This window comes from Rhipicephalus sanguineus, chromosome 4, assembly GCF_013339695.2.
Source record: "Rhipicephalus sanguineus isolate Rsan-2018 chromosome 4, BIME_Rsan_1.4, whole genome shotgun sequence".
Lineage (NCBI taxonomy): Eukaryota > Metazoa > Arthropoda > Arachnida > Ixodida > Ixodidae > Rhipicephalus > Rhipicephalus sanguineus.
Window position 1 is genome coordinate 167,588,997 of NC_051179.1, and position 17,465 is coordinate 167,606,461.

Below are 17,465 nucleotides of genomic sequence, written 5' to 3' on the forward strand. Positions count from 1 at the left end.
GAGGCATGTGACTAGGTTTATTGAATGTTCCCTAGCTGTCGTGTATATGTTCCCTCTGTCGTGCGATGCGGTTTACATAGGACAGACGGGTAGGTGTATCAAAGACCGCCTACGCGAGCATTGTTGCAATTTAAAAAACAAGGTTTCCTCAGGCAGTTTCCTGGCTATGCATTGTAAGACGTGTACATGCACACCATTGTTTGACCGTTGTGTCGTTTTGAGCCGCAGTCGTAATCGGTTGACACGCGAGATCATCGAGGCGAATTCTATTGCGAAATGTGTGAAGTTGTGTGTGAGTACGCCATCAATTCGCAATGCCCACGAACTATAGGTGGCGCGCCGTGCTTTTCAAGATGGCGCCAGGAGGAGGGTCAACCCCTTAGTTAGCATAGGAACAGATAGGACGTGCGGACCTACGGCCCGTGCCACTTTCACCGGATGAAGTCATGAGCTGCGCTGAAATGGATATGAGACTAAAATACTTTCCCAAACCATGGAAAGTGCTAAGTACTCGCCACCTAATTATTTGCTGCGGTGTGAAAGGTTATATTTCAGCTCCGCTACCGTGCATAACGATGCTTCGCGAAATCCTGTGCGTGCTGCATAAAACGGCATGAACTAGAATTGACGTATGAGCTGAACGGCACTCCGAGGTAGTACGTACCGAGCCTGCCTGACGGACTTGCCGCAGTAGTAGGCCGCCAGCGAGTAGCGCCATCGCTGCTGCTGCGCGGGATCATACGTTTAACGTGGTGATGGTTTGCAAACGTAATACGCCGTCGTCATAACTTGCGCAGTCGGGAACGCGGAGTTACGTCTTCAACAAAACACAAGCATTTAGCATCCCATTCAGTAGCGCTTGTGTCACAGCCATGCTGAGACGCTAGCCGTGTGCAATTCACTTCCCTCGCTTGTTGCAGGTTCGATCAGCGCGATCGAAATATGAAAGAATGCACACGTATGCTTTTCGCAACGTCGAAGAAGTTAGTCGAGAGGCGTGGATTGTGGCGCGTGACTGCACGTTCCATCGCTCTAACCATTTTGCTTCGCAGGTCGAGCTCGAGCGTGTTGGCCGCATGCGGCGCTCCATAATATCCACAACAAATAATATAATAATAATAATATCTGGGGTTTAACGTCCCAAAACCACGATTTGATTATGAGAGACGCCGTAGTGGAGGGCTCCGGAAATTTCGACCACCCGGGGTTCTTTAACGTGCACCTAAATCTAAGTACACGGGCCTCAAACATTTTCGCCTCCATCGAAAATGCAGCCGCCGCGGCCGGGATTTGATCCCGCGACCTCCGGGTCAGCAGTCGAGCGCCATAACCACTAGACCACCGTGGCGGGGCTATCCACAACAATTGTGGTACATGCAATGCACAAGAGGAACTATGCTTTTATTTTGATCTCGCTCAAGGATATTATTCATTAAATGCAATCAAGGCGACTTACGAGCGTGAAAGAACATTAACGCCCGCGGGGACGTGAGGTGCAACTTGCTGCTCGTGAGTTAGCAGCTGGTGGTTCATCGTCGCTGTCACTCTCGGTGCTTTCCCAGTCTTCTACGTCCAGTGAAAAATCCTCGTCGTCAAGATGGTTTCTTTCAACATCACTGCTGAAAGCAATCTGAAGAATTTCCTCCGCCGAACGACTTCGACCACTCCGCGTCACCACGTTTACAATGAGAAAGACGTCTGGGCGCGAATAACATTTTGCTCTCAGATCGGTCAACAAGCAAATCGCTTGCAGTGTGCTGCCACCTATCAACAAACGTACAAAAACAACCGGCGCAGCGGTGGCTATGAAACCCAACGCACTGGAGAAGGACGGCGTGGATGGAAAGCGTTCGCTCCGCGAAAGGCGTCGAGCAGACGCGTCCTCGAATGATTGAAATGTCGCTCGCACGATTCGTAACAGCGCTTAGCTGACAAAGGATAGAAGCCCTATTTTAATGTATCGCCAACATGAGATCGCTCAGTTATACAAGAGCACATCGCGAGCCCGCGCTACCTCCCGCGTACAGTGTTATGGGACTCATGCACTACAAGAAACACTGACCCAATGCTAAAATGCAAGTAAAACAGGGTGAGCTTCAACTGAATATATCAGACGATAATATTTAACTAACCTACGTGGCTACAGAAAGCCTCGCGAAGCTGATAGTATGTGTACGCTCTGGGCTAGCATTGAAAGCGCAAGTTGCCACGTGTTTTTCCGAAAACTTCGCGTCTCGCAAGAACGAATCAGATTTCTCGTGTCGCGGAGGGCCCAGTTTGTTCACTGATGCAGGGAACATGCAAAGTCGTAGTGTTCCTTTCTTGCCAACGCGTTAATACGGAGGCTAGCACAGCCGAACAAGGGAGCGACTGCGTAGTGCTGCCATTTTGTCTAGTAACCCTCCTCGAGAGGACGCTCTTGAATCCGCTTGGCGGCGCCACAGTCTATGGGCATTGCGAATAGCCTTATCTGAAAAAGAGATCGATTTTCTTGAGCGTGTGCAGTGAGGTGCAGTAAATAGGATATTTGCGTAAACTGCGTTTTCTGGTCACGTGTGCTGCGCGACATGTTTGGTTTTTTGGTCAGGTAGCGGCGTCACGTGCGCTGTGAGGTGAGCCATATAATGTGCTGTAGGGTCGTGCAATAAACAAAAGTTGGAAGTTTAGCGCTCATCCTGTTGCCTGTGTTTCCTTCTTCGCTGTAGCCTGTTTTCTTTATGCTCAAACTGAGCTGCGCTATACCAATACGATATCACAATGCACCAACTTGCCCATTCTGCAGTACTTACGAAGCCGATGTGCGCTAGCGCCCCCTACTGTTTGCTCTGGCGAGGGCGCTGTGTTCCATTGGCAGATTTCCTTCGGTTGCTCTCCGCCGGAGTGGACCGCTCCGGCGTAGAGTTCGACGGCACTGCGAATCTGCCAATGGAATTCACCATGCCTTGTTAGAGATGGGACCAGGTAACAGCATACGGCATCGTTCTGGTCAGGGCGAAGCGCTTTTTTGCGTACCGAAATATTGGTGGTGCTACTGAGAATGATGAAAAAAGAACGAGAGAAGACAGGATAGGGTGCCAGGTTTAGTACGTTTGCCTTAAGAGACAGGATTCTACAGTTTCCCACAAAATATATCTGCAACAAATTCGTGTCGCCAGCGTTGGCTACCAAGAATTTCAATCGGCACTGCGTAAATAGACGAAATATATCACCGTACAACACAAGAAGGACACATGTGTACACGCCTCTCGCTAGTACATCCTCTGTGATATTGTCACGTGGTGGTGACGTCGATGAAGACAGCAGCCGGCGTGTTAAAGATGGAACTGTTTATTTGGCCGAACTTGTGGCCTGGAAACTGAAAGTTAATTTACAGCAACACACGGTAGGCACTGATAACGGCGGACAGAGCGTCGACCGTCGAAAAAACTGACAAGCGGTGAAGCGCGTCGTCATTTATACACGTGCCGTCGAATATTCCAGCGTTATCGCTGTTTGTAGCGCATGTTCTAGAATAAGCCCGAGCGTTCGCGTCTTGCGTGCAATCTTAACAAAACGATCTACTACAATCGCGAAGCTTCTCGAACACGGCGGCGTGGACCGCGTCGAGCGTTGATAACCGTCCTTGCTGGTCCAACCTGAATACAAGAAGTGGGCGTGGCATTGCCCCCTCATGAAAAAGCATCTTCCCGATGCTTGTGAAAGAACAAAGAAGAGAAAGAAAACAAATCCATATATAAATTACAATAACAACTTAGAAAAAGTAGAGTCCCCAGGTTCGCTAACGCGCAAAAAACGGCTTAAGGCGCATGACATGGACGACTTCAGGTCGTGCGCGGCGTCGCTGGGAGTTCGTAATGCCGTCCGGGATCACTTCGTAGTCAAGAGCGCCGAGACGTCGAAGTAACCTGTACGGTCCGAAGTATCGTCGAAGAAGCTTCTCACTAAGTCCTCGTCGGCGTATTGGCGTCCATACCCATACAAAGTCACCGGGTTGGTATACCATGTGGCGTCGTCGAACGTTGTAGCGGCGGCCGTCAGTCGTCTGCTGGTTCTTGATCCGTAGGCGGGCGAGCTGTCGTGCTTCCTCGGCACGCTGTAGGTAGGTGGTCACGTCGATGTTTTCTTCGTCGGTCACGTTTGGTAACATGGCGTCGAGCGTCGTTGCTGGGCTCCGTCCGTAGACCAACTTGTATGGCGTCATCTGCGTCGTTTCCTGTACGGCCGTGTTGTACGCGAAGGTCACGTACGGAAGAATGGCGTCCCACGTCTTGTGTTCGACGTCGACGTACATCGCCAGCATGTCGTCGATGGTCTTATTTAGACGCTCGGTGAGGCCGTTGGTCTGTGGGTGGTAGGCGGTGGTGCGGCGGTGGCTTGTGTGGCTGTATTCCAAGATCGCCTGAGTTGGGTCAGCCGTAAACGCCGTACCTCTGTCGGTGATGAGAACCTCTGGGGTGCTGTGCCGAAGGACGATGCTCTCAACGGAGAACTTGGCTACCTCAGCGTTACTGCCTTTGGGCAGGGCTTTTGTTTCGGCTTAGCGGGTGAGGTATTCGGTAGCCACGACGATCCATTTATTTCCGCAAGTCGACGTTGGGAACGGCCCCAGGAGGTCCATCCCGATCTGCTGGAATGGTCGCCGAGGAGGCTCGATCGGCTGAAGGAAGCCTGCTGGTCTTGTGGGCGGTGTCTTCCGTCGCTGACAGTCTCGGCACGTCCTTACGTAGCGAGTGACGTCGGCGGCAAGGCGCGGCCAGTAGTACTTTTCCTGTACTCGTGCGAGCGTTCGGGAAAGTCCGAGCTGTCCAGCCGTCGGGTCGTCGTGCAGGGCATGCAGAATTTCTGGTCGCAGTCCCGAAGGTACAACGATAAGGTAGCTGGCTCGGGCCGGAGAGAAGTTCTTTACGAGGACGTTGTTTTTCAAGGAAAATGATGCCAATCCTCGCCTGAATACCTTTGGGACAACGATGGTCCTGCCCTCCAGGTATTCTACTAGATCCTTCAGTTCCGAGTCGGCTCGCTGTCGTTCGGCGAAGTCGTCGGCACTTATGGCTCCCAAGAAGCTGTCATCATCCTGGTCGTCGGGCTGTGGTGGGTCGACGGGGGCACGAGACAAGCAGTCGGCGTCGGAGTGTTTCCTTCCGGACTTGCACACAACGGTAATGTCGAATTCTTGAAGTCTTAGGCTCCACCGTGCAAGGCGACCTGAAGGGTCCTTCAAGTTAGCTAGCCAACACAAGGCGTGATGGTCGCTCACAACATTGAAGCGCCTGCCGTAGAGGTAGGGGCGAAACGTTGACGTAGCCCAGGTGATGGCGAGGCACTCCTTTTCTGTTGTGGAATAGTTGGCCTCTGCCTTAGACAGCAACCGGCTAGCATAACTGACAACTCTTTCCAGTCCCTCCGTCCGGTGCACAAGTACGGCGCCGAGTCCGACACTGCTTGTATCGGTGTGAATCTCCGTATCGGCGTATTCGTCGAAATGCACAAGTATCGGTGGAGTCTGCAGGCGTCGCTTCAGTTCATGAAATGCTTCGACTTGCGCTGTTTGCCACCTGAATTCGACGTCGGTCTTCGTGAGCTGCGTTAGTGGCTCGGTGATCCGCGAAAAGTCTTTGACAAAGCGTCTGTAATAGGCGCACAAGCAGAGAAATCGGCGCACGGCCTTCTTGTTGGTGGGTGGCGGGAAAGCGGGGTGATTCCACGAGAGATCGAACATGCCTGTCCGGTCGCAATTTTTCTTTTGCCTGGGTTTTTTATATGTTATGTGGGCACATTCAAAGTGCACGGAACTGAAAATTTTATTTCCAAGAAACGCTCCCAGCGCACCCAAAAAATATTTGAAGGTGGCGGCGCATGCCTCCTGTTTTTGCTCACTGCATTGTTTTCGGATTTCACGGCCGAATTTAGCGCGAACTATAAATGATGTGTCGAAAATTTATTTTGCTGGTTTGAGTACTCATTACTGTGAATTACATCCATGCTTTTTTGATGCCGTCCTCATTAAGAAGAAAATGTGAAAAAATGGCAAACACGGCCGAAATCAAAAAAGGGTCCTAAGTTTGAGGCGCCTTGGCGCCTTTACTATTTCAAACAGAAACTTGAAAACAGTGTCAACTATAGAAAAGAGCCTTTGCAACATTTATACAGAAGATAATTTTCCTACGGGCAACGCAAAAAAAGAAAAAAATAGTTAAAGAAGCGAGTTTTTTCAAAAAAGTACATTTTCAAAAAATAATATAAAAAAACTCCGGTCTCAATTTTGACGGCAATTTTTTGTCGAAGAGCGCTTATGTCAATGAACATACGGTTTTAATATCATATGTCCTCATTTGCTTTGTTTACGAGATATAACTGGCCAAAATGACCCTTGCTGTGAGTGCTCACTTCAGGGCGACTGATGGTTGGTAATAGCTTGCATTGTGCGTAAATCGCAGTTTTAATTATTCTGCTGCAGCAAAACCTTGCTCTGGTGGCTTTTCGTCAAGAAAAATGTGTTCTCAGATTTTATTTGGTTCTACCGTGTGCGAAAGTGGGCTGCTGCCGCCCTCTAAAGGGTGATTCCACGAGAGATCGAACATGCCTGTCCGGTCGATATTTTTGTTTTGCCTGGGTTTTTTATATGTTATGTGGGCACATTCAAAGTGCACGAAACCCAAAATTTTATTTCCAAGAAATGCTCCCAGCGTGTCAAAAAAGTATTTGAAGGTGGCGGCGCAGACCTCCTGTTTTTGTTCACTGCAATGTTTTGGTATTTCACGGCCGAATTTAACGCGAGCTATAAACGATGTGTCGAAAATTTTCTTGTTGGTTTTAATACGCATTACTGTGAATTACATCCATGCTTTTTTCCAAGTATTTCAAGGAGCCTTTGCAACATTTATGCGGAAGATCGTTTTCCAACAGGCAGCGCGAAATAAGAAGAAATTAGTTAAAGAAGCGAGTTTTTTCAAAAAAGTACATTTTCGAAAATAAAACAACTCAGGCCTCAATTTTGACATTTTTTTGTCGAAGAGCGCTTATGTCAGTGAAAACACCATGTTAATATATATGTCCTCATTTGCTTTGTTCACGAGATTTAACGGGCCATAATTACCCTTGCTGTGTGTGCTCACTTCAGTGCGATCGATAGTTGTCATCAGCTTGCATTGCACTTCAATCTAGTTTTAATTATTTTCCTGTAGTAAAACCTTGCTCTGGTGTCTTGTCGTCAAGAAAAATGCATTCTCAAACTCTAATTATGTCTAGCGTGTGTGGGGATGGGCTTCTGCCGCTCTCTAAAGGCCGAACGCGTACGCAGTTTGCAGCTTACAACCTCAACTTACCCGCCAGTATTCGTTAATCAGAAGCACGCGAGACACCGCGAACACATGGTTTAGGTCACTTTGTCAAAACTCTCCTTGCACACAGAATAAAGCATCTGTATGCAGCGAAGGCCAACTTAATCTGTAACTAAATGCCACAATCAGCAGGCGCGCTGTTATGCAGTTGTTTTCCTCACTGCCTGCTTGCTTCCCTTCCATTACATGCATTGTACGCTCTAACCATCTTCCCCATTCGACGCACATTGTGCCTAAACAACATTTGTAAAAAAGTTAGCTCAATGATTTCCGAGCCGTTTATTTCACTTCCCGCAATCACACGTTTTCGGCGTCGCAGATAACGTCTTCCTGTATCATCTCGACCTTTACCTCAGCGTTTCAGCAGCCAGAAAACGTGCGGTGCGGCATGATTAAGCCATGAGTGGCCGAAGCTTCCCAATTGATGATGTTTTGTTGCTACTTTACTTAAGTGCTTTCCCACGTCGAGGACAGCAAAGGTCATTGGTGGCACCAGACGGACATTACCCTTAGTTTTGACAATGAGTGCGGCCTACAAATTAAATATTACAGCCCAAAGCGCTTAGACACCCTTAGTCATAAAATGTTAAACCGTAAGCAGTTCTGGAAAGGCATTCATGACAGCTGCGCAGATGTGAGATAATTTGTGCGGCGCCGTTCAGTATAAACGTTTCGGCTTGCTCTAGGTCTAGCTGTTCACTACACGCGATGCGCGCGGCCCATGGCTACGTCCGATTGTTCTGTGCCGATTATTTACGCGTTCACAAAAAGAAGATTGCTGAGGAAAACGTTTTCGTTGCGCAAATTTTTTTCTTTGCTCTTTTTGTTGTTGCCTACCTCCAGAAGCTACTGTCATAGGCTGAGGATCTTCGCGACACCTGCGAGGTCTGCTTGCATTGCTTTAGGCTCCTCAAGGAAAACCTGTCTACATCTAACCGCGATGAGGTAGACCAGGCATTCCTTCAGGAAGAAGAAGCGGTTGATATCTTGAACAGGCGCGCCCATCTTTCCTCTGATGATTGTAGGCGATGTTGTAGGCTGCAAACTGTTTACACGTGAGCCATTTAGAGGGCGGCAGCAGCCCACTTTTGCACACGCTAGACACAAATAAAATCTGAGAACACATTTTTCTTGACGAAAAGCCACCAGAGCAAGGTTTTGCTGCAGCAGAATGAATAAAACTGCGATTTACGCACAATGCAAGCTATTAACAACCATCAGTCGCACTGAAGTGAGCACTCACAGCAAGGGTCACTTTGGCCAGTTATATCTCGTAAACAAAGCAAATGAGGACATATGATATTAAAACCGTGTGTTCACTGACATAAGCGCTCTTCGATAAAAAATTGCCGTCAAAATTGAGACCGGAGTTTTTTTTATTTTATTTTTTGAAAATGTACTTTTTTGAAAAAACTCGCTTATTTAACAATTTTTTTCTTTTTTTGCGCCGACCGTAGGAAAATGATCTTCCGTATAAATGTTGCAAAGGCTCTTTTCTATACTTGACACTGTTTTCAAGTTTCTGTTTGAAATAGTAAAGGCGCCAAGGCGCCTCAAACTTAGGACCCTTTTTTGATTTCGGCCGTGTTTGCCATTTTTTCACATTTTCTCTTTTTGAGGACGGCATAAAAAAAGCATGGATGTAATTCACAGTAATGCGTATTAAAACCAGCAAAAGAAATTTTCGACACATCATTTATAGTTCGCGCTAAATTCGGCCGTGAAATCCGAAAACAATGCAGTGAGCAAAAACAGGAGGCATGCGCCGCCACCTTCAAATATTTTTTTGGCGCGCTGGGAGCGTTTCTTGGAAATAAAATTTTCAGTTCCGTGCACTTTGAATGTGCCCACCCAACATATAAAAAACCCAGGCAAAACAAAAAATGCGACCGGACAGGCATGTTCGATCTCTCGTGGAATCACCCAGCGGCGATGGCAGCAGTTTTCTGCGGGTCTGGGCGCACTCCAGTCTTGCTGATTACATGACCCAAAAACAAGAGCTCCTCGTACGCGAAGCGGTACTTTTGTGGTTTCAGGGTGAGCACAGAGTTTTTGATGGCTTGAAGTACGGATTCAGGGCGCTGGAGGTGTTCGTCGAATTTCGAGGAATACATAACGACGTCGTCCAAGTAAACAAGGCAAGTCTGCCACTTCAAGCCAGCTAATACAGTATCCATGACTCGTTGGAAAGTCGCAGGCGTCGAGCAAAGACCGAAGGGCATGACCTTGAACTCGACCAGGCTGTCAGGTGTTATAAAGGCAGTCTTTTCTCGGTCTCTCTCGTCGACTTCAATTGGCCAGTAGCCGGTCTTGAGGTCCATCGACGAAAAGTACTTCGCGTTGTGGAGTCGATCCAGGGTCTCGTCTATTCGTGGGAGAGGGTACACGTCCTTCTTTGTGATTTTGTTCAGGCGACGATAATCTACGCAGAAACGTAGAGTCCCATCCTTCTTCTTCACTAACACCACGGGAGACGCCCACGGGCTGTTGGACGGCTGGATGATATCGTCGCGTAGCATTTCATCGACTTGTTTCTTAACGGCCTCCCGTTCCCGCGTCGAAACCTGGTAGGGACTCTGACGCAGTGGTCGAGCATTTTCTTCTGTTATAATGCGGTGCTTAGCAAGGGGCGTTTGTCGGACCCGCGATGACGGTGAGAAACAGTCCTTGTATTCCTGCAGAAGGCGTCGAAGCTGTTGCTGTTGGCGAGCGGGAAGACTTGGGTTTACGTCGAAGGGTGGCTCAGGGATCGTCGTCGTGTCTTCGTCAGAATCTGAAAAGGCAAACGCATCGCTGACGGCCAAGATTTCTTCGATGTATGCAATCGTCGTGCCCCTGCTCAGGTGTCTGTATTCCTGGCTGAAGTTCGTTAGCATCACGCTTCCTTTTCCTTCATGCAACCGAGCAATGCCCCTTGCGACGCAAATGTCACGGTCTAGCAGCAAACGCTGATCGCTCTCGATGACACTTTCGATGTCTTCAGCTTTTTCGGTGCTGGCGGAATTTATGACGCTGCAGCGAGGCGGGATGGTAACTTGACCCTCGAGCACGTTCAGGGCATGTTGACATGGACTCGTATCCGGCGGTGTCGTTTTGTCCGACGATAGGGTTATCGATTCGGTTCCTAAGTCGATGACGGCGCCGTGATGGTTTAAGAAGTCCATGCTAAGTATGACGTTCCTGGAGCAGTGTTTCATGATTACGAAACTCGCAGGATACGTGCGATTATTGAATGTGACTCTTGCTGTACAGACTCCAGACGGCGTTATTAGAAGCCAGAGATAACTGTGGCAAAGCCTTCCCTTACGTTAAATAAGGCAGAGATGAGGTACCTGGATGCGCACATCTGAGGTTATTGGTTCTGTTCGTGGTGAACATATGGTTTTGCGCTTCCTATATATTTTCGTTTTTTCTAATAAATATTCACTTGTTAGTATGCGCTTGTGCTGTAGCCTTCTTCGTGTCGTCCTACGCCAAGGAACACGGTCGCAAAACAGTTTAGTGCACATAGAAAAGCGCAGCAGACGGCGGCTTCCGGGACAAGCAGGGGAACCTCCGGTGGCTCGCGCCTCGGTTAGCGGCGATGCGCCGTCCAGCTTTTCTAGTGGAGGTCAGTGATCTGTTTCTTTCTCTCGCTCTCTTTGTCTCTTCCTGTCTTTTCTCTTCCTTTTATCTGTTTTGTGCTTCTCTTTTGTTTACTCCTCAAGGCACATGCACTTAAGAAAAGCCTACATTGTAGTACATCCAGCGTGTCAACCTCGATGGGTAGGTTTGCTGGCCACGGGCCTTATTTGCGGTACGGATTTCGGGGCCTTCCCAAGCAGTCTTAACTTTCTTCAACTTCGTGGCGAAGGGCCCATTGATGACGCAATAGTCGGCTCCAGTATCGACGAGAGCGGTGACGTTGTGGCTGTCGATGCGAACGTCGAGGTCGCTAGTTCGTAGTCTTGCGTTGCGGTTGGGTCGCGGCGTCGGGTCACGGCTGCGTCGGTGTGTTCCGCTGCTTCCATGTTGCGTCGTCGGGTCTTCTTCGGTCCGCGAGATTTCGTCGTCAGTTGTCTGTCTGGTTCGCGTCGAGTTCTGAAGGTTTCGTCGCGGCGTCGTCGTCGGCGGCGGAAGATCTTCGGTAGTTCGTCGTACAGCAACCGCACCTCCATCGGTTGCTGCCCTTAGTTTTCCGGATACGGGTTAGGCGACCGGCCCCGGTTTGGGCCAGTGTACGGCCGGCGGTGCGGTGACATGTAGCGGCCGGGCGACGGCGAGCGTGATGGTCGTCGTTCTTGCCACTGTGCTCCAGTTAGGTAGTCGTCGATGTCGTGAGGTCGTTCGCCTGGCTGCGAGCGCGGCGCGTTGATGGCGAATCCGCGTAGTCCCATCTGTCGGTACTGGCAGCGGCGGTACGTGTGGCCGGCCTCCCGGCAGTGGTAGCAGAGCGGGCGGTTGTCAGGGGCGCGCCAAACGTCGGTCTTCCTCGGCGCGGATCGCTGGCCGGCTGGCGGGTGGTATGACGTCGGTGGTGGCGGTGGCGGTGCCTGGCGGCGGAACTGCTGCGGCGGCGCGGCGTCTTGACGCGGGCGAGGAGGAGCATTGCGGCGGACTGCTGCGGCGTAGCTGATCCCTTGTGGCTCAGGCTGCACTAGTTGAGGTGCTCCCGGGGATTGCTGTATTTCCTGGCGTACGACGTCAGTAATCGAGTACTTGACTCTGCGAGGACGGCAACAGTTTTCGCAGCTCCTCCCGCACAATCGCTCTGATCGTGTCTTGCAGGTCGTCGAATCGCAGCGCTTGAACCTCCTCGTAGGTCTTCGTGGGAATCCGGCGGTTGTACTGCCTCGTACGCATATCAAGCGCCTTTTCGATCATTGTGGCTTCCGAGACGATTCCGCGACCGTCTTAGGTAGGTTACGAGCAATGCCGGCAAAGAGTTCCTGCTTGACTCCTCGCATTAGGAAGCGGATCTTCTTCGCCTCGGACATAGCGGGGTCAGCATGGCGAAAAAGGCGGACCATTTCTTCAGTGTACATGCCGATGTTCTCGTTCGGCAGCTGTACACAAGTCTCTAGCAGAGTTTCGGCTCTTTCCTTCCGGACGACGCTCGTGAACGTGTCCAGGAAAGCGGCGCGAAAAATGTCCCAGTTTGTGAGCGTGGCCTCTGGGTTCTTGAACCATGTTCGAGCGGTGTCTTCCAAGGCGAAGTTCACGTTCCGGAGCTTGTCGTTATCAGTCCAGTTGTTTAAAAGAGCGACGCGTTCGTACCTTTCAAGCCAACTTTCCGGGTCTTCGAGCGGTGACCTGCGGAAGGTAGGTGGCTCCCTCGGCTGATGTAGCAGCACAGGTGCAGGCGCCATGGGTGCTGTCGCCGTCGCTGATGTGGTGGGGATGGTCGGGGTCTTCCTGGTCTTGTCCGGTAGGGGTTTGTATAGGGGGGGGGGGGCAGTCCTTTCAGTCTGCGGCTGGCTCGACTGTCGCTGATGGTGTCGGGGTCTTCTTCGCGACGTGGGCTGGGTTCACGGCTTGACGGGGGCGTCCGGAACATGAACGAGCAGCACCTCCACCAGATGTCACGTGGTCGTGACATCGATGAAGACAGCAGCCGGCGTGTTAAAGATGGAACTGTTTATTTGGCCGAACTTGTGGCCGGGAAACTGAAAGTTAATTTATAGCTATACACGCGGTAGGCACTGATAGCGGCGCACAGAGCGTCGACCGTCGAAAAAACTGACAAGCGGTGAAGCGCGGCGTCATTTATACATGTGCCGTCGAATATACCAGCGTTAGCGCTGGTTGGCGCGCATGTTCTAGAATAAGCCCGAGCGTTCGCGTCTTGCGCGCAACCTTAACAAAACGATCTACTACAATCGAGAAGCTTCTCGAACACGGCGGCGTGGACCGCGTCGAGCGTTGATAACCGACCTTGCTGGTCAAACCCGAATACAACAAGTGGGCGTGGCAATATAGAATAGCGGCAGCACCATAAATACAGGGTGGCGGGGAGTAAACTGACATATTTAAAGTAGGGAATTTTCAACTAGGGAACACTTACTACACGTGCAGACACTTTTCACCAGAATACTTTATAAAAAAAAAACTCTGGTTCCTTGCTGTCGCGTTTCGAGCAAGCACTTTATCGAGCCTCATTCGATGAAAGGAGGTTGCAATAACTTGAAAAATGCAGACCTTAATGCAAAGAAATGTGTGTTCGCCCTCTCGCCCCCTTCCCTGCAGTTAATGTGAACAGTGCACTACACCCCCCCCCCCCAACCGAAAAAGGTCCCTGGATCCGCCCCTGCTGCATAATGCACACTGGGGTCCACTTACCAACGTTATAGCATAATAGTTTGTTTTCGAATAGAGGCACGAAACGTTTGGGGCTCCAAAGAGCTTTGCTGGCGCTAGCGTTGGGGCACGCAGAAGAAAGGAGTTTTCGAATAGGGTTTCGCTCTTGCCGATTGCGTCTTGCGTTTGTAGCGCCACTCCGCCGCCAAAGAGAAGCTACAACAAGAATAAAACTAAAACATACCATTGTGTAATAAAAACGATTTTATGTAGCGTACTTGCGTGTTTAATTACAAATAAGAAGTTGTTCTATTAGCAGAAAGCAACTTTTTACTCTCAAAGTGACGAACACGTGTTTTTACCAGCCACGTTAATTCACAAGCCAATCCAACGTTCGCTTTGTTTTGTTGTTTGTTTGCTGTCGTGTTTGAGACGTGCGACCTAAGATGAAGTAAGGTTTGCTTCGTGCCGAAAGTGAGGCGATCGCGCGCAGGTGCTCTTGCGAGCACCTGCTGTATCTAGACTTGAGCTGGAGCGATTTGGAAGACATTTTCCTTGTGCAGCGAGAGCGCATGCCCCGGCAATATAAGTCGGTGAATGGACTGTTCAATGTTGAAGAGTTCCAGGCTGACACTTTCAGGTGCATGTTCAGGTTCGAGAAGGAACATCTCAATGCAATGAGGACGTATTTTCTCATCACGGATATTGCTATAAGTGCCCAAGGTATCCGTGTGAGTGGCGAAGAAGCTCTCCTCATGACCCTGCGCATGCTAGCATATTCCAACCGATGGTGGGATCTGGAACCTCTGTTTGGCCGCAACAATTCTACGTTGTCATGCGTTGTGTCAACAGTGCTTGCGCACATTGAAGAGAAGTTCGGTCACTTGCTTGTCCTGACGAACAAGAAATGGCTCAACCCTGGAGAACCCGTTTTTCTGAGGCAACTAAAGTGCATTCAAACACCGAGCAGGGCGAACTTGAATTCTTAGAGATGCGTGGTAAAGAGTGGCACGAAACATTACTAGGTTACTCTCAAACTGCTTGAGCATTTCGTGAGTGACAAGGGAATCGCTTGTGTGATTTCATTTAGAGGCTGTACATCGCAGAGGTGCACCACTTCAGAAGTGTTTGGCGTTCGTGGACGGCACTGCCAGACCGATTTGTCGGCCATCGGTGAACCAGACAATTTACTTCTCTGGGCATAAACGCGTAGATGCCCTGAAGTACCAGTCTGTCATGTGCGCCAACGGCATTGTTTGCGATCTTGATGGCCCTTACCCAGGACACAGACACGATGTCGGTAAGTTAACCAGACCGATTAAATATGTAGCATGTCTTCATCACATCATGGTAATTTCATAGACAGCGCATTTTAGGTCATTAAAAATATTTTGTAACGAGGCACAATGATGCGCACCTTGTGTGAAGACTAAAGGACACACAGGACGATTATTTATAATGCCATTTGTGCATGTTTGTCCTGTTTCTGGAAACGTGATGTTTTTGTGGTTATGGCTTTTCTTTAGTGCAATACGGTGCACCCCTGATTTATTAGCCATTTAACTATGCATGCACAGTGGAAACAAGGACATGCAATATTTTCTGGCAAAGATCACATCACAAGATGGAAACAATAAAAAATGACCATGCCATTTTGCTTGATAAGCAATATTGTTGTTGAGGCACTTAAGCTATGAAATGTCATCAAAAAAATTGCGCGACGAAAACACGGAGAGGAGAAGACAAGTGCAAGCACAGCGCAAACATTAAACTGAATTCATTGTGCCACTGGATCTGCCTATATATTACCAGAGTATACGTCACGTATGCGCGTAAATGGACGCGACGCGAAAAAGACCGCGCATGCACGAAAAATAAGTAAAACTAACAGCTACGTGTTAGAAGATCTTAGACACACAAGCTCCTTATCAGTAAGGGCCAGTGATGGTGAGTTAACGCACACATCGCCTAATTTTAAAATCACCTCTGCCTCTGTCACTTCACGAATTAGCTGCGTTCTGCCGCATGAAGCGACCGTACACAGAGCAAAGGAAGGGGGACAGCCACAATATCGGCAGTGGATCGTCAAAAAAGCCACCGGTGCCATTTTTCACATTGTTGTGGTGTTCACGTAGCCGGTCATTGAGGCATCGCCCGGTTTGCCCAGTGTACTACTTCCCACACGAAAGAGAGAGGCCGTACGCCACACGTTCGGCACACTCAACGAACCTGTTCTGGTGCCGCTTAGTGCACTTCTCTGGCGGGACGGCACTTGGGTCCTTGAGCCTGCATAGCTTCTCGAGCTTCTTGGGAGCCGAGAACACCAGCTTCACGTTTGCCTTCTGGGTAAACTTCTTCAAGTTGTGAGATATCCCATGGATGTAGGGGACAACGCCTACTTTGGGGCGTCTTCCGGGCGGAGCATTAGCGGCCGGCAAGTGCCCTCTGGGTAGCGCTCCTCCTAAAATCCGTTCTGCGATGGAAAACATCACGTGTGTGGGGTATCCTGCCGCTGACAAACGTTCACTTTGCTGCTAAAAACTTGCGCCCACACACTGGTGACGTTCGCGACTCTCCGCTAGCCACACCAGAACAACGCACATCGCATACACATGAAGAGCAGGTAAACTACACAAGCGCATAATGGAAGACTACCTGCAAATCAGCATCGCCGCGATCCGGTCCACGCGAGGCCACTTGGCGACAACGCCGAAGCATTGTCGGAAATCGCGCGGGACAGAAATCATCGCATGGCCAGAAACTTGTCGACAAGCTGTACGTACGCACTGCTTGTCGATATCGACATGATCCTCAGCCGCGTCGGCAGTGCACTTAACCGTGCATGTGTTTGCCAAACTGAACTGCATGCGGAACGGCATCTGTGAAGCACATAGCGATGTGGCGATTACAGGCTACTGCAGCTGGCGCGGTTCATATGAAGTTTCCGGCAAAGATCTTTCGATAGGCACCGCACTAGCACTCAGAGAGGTAAAATAAATGAAGTAGATGAACCGTACATTTACAGAACGCTTTCAACAGCCCTCACAAGTATGTCCTTGCGTACTAGCATGTCTCAGATGATTGCAAATGGTGCAGGGAGTACGTACCGCCGTGCTAAACCTAAATCGGCGGCTAAAGGAATCACAGAATAAGATGTAAGGTCTCCGAAATTCGCGCCACGAAAAGCGGCACTCAGCAAGCCGCGTTCAAGTGCTTTCCGTTCCTATCATTTGGGTTATGAGTTGTCTGGAGCACCGTGACATCAGAATGACGTGATTCGGTAAATCAGATATATAGGAGCTTTTCGTCAGCGCGTGCTCACAATATCTAGCCAATGAACGACGCCTGAATTGGACAATGCACTAGATAGACAGTTCCAGAGCACCTCCTTACGCAGGGTAACCTACGCATGAAAGGGAAACTTACCAAAGAAGAAATATGGGCATGTGCGCTGAGTGGCCGGCAGCGTACTACTGTCAGAAAATGTGAAAGCGTACATCCACTGCGTTGCATCAGTTCTAACGTATGGGGCAGAAACTTTGTGAATAACGAAGGAACTCGCGATGTATTTATGAACCATGTAGCGTGCAATGGAGCGAAAATCCACAGTCGTAACTATGAAAGCTAGGAAGACAGCGTCAAATGTGACGAAAGCAGCCTTCAGGCCGCGGCATTATTGATGTGCTGCCAATTGAATTCAAACTGCATAAAGTAACTGCACCCAACATAGTCACAAACAAGCTGTCAAAAAAAAAAAAAAATTGGCCGCGTATCTGCGTGCTTCGCTGCAAATGTCGTCTAAAGACGATAGAAGAGGCGCTGCGTGAGATATGGACGCCATCTGGCAAT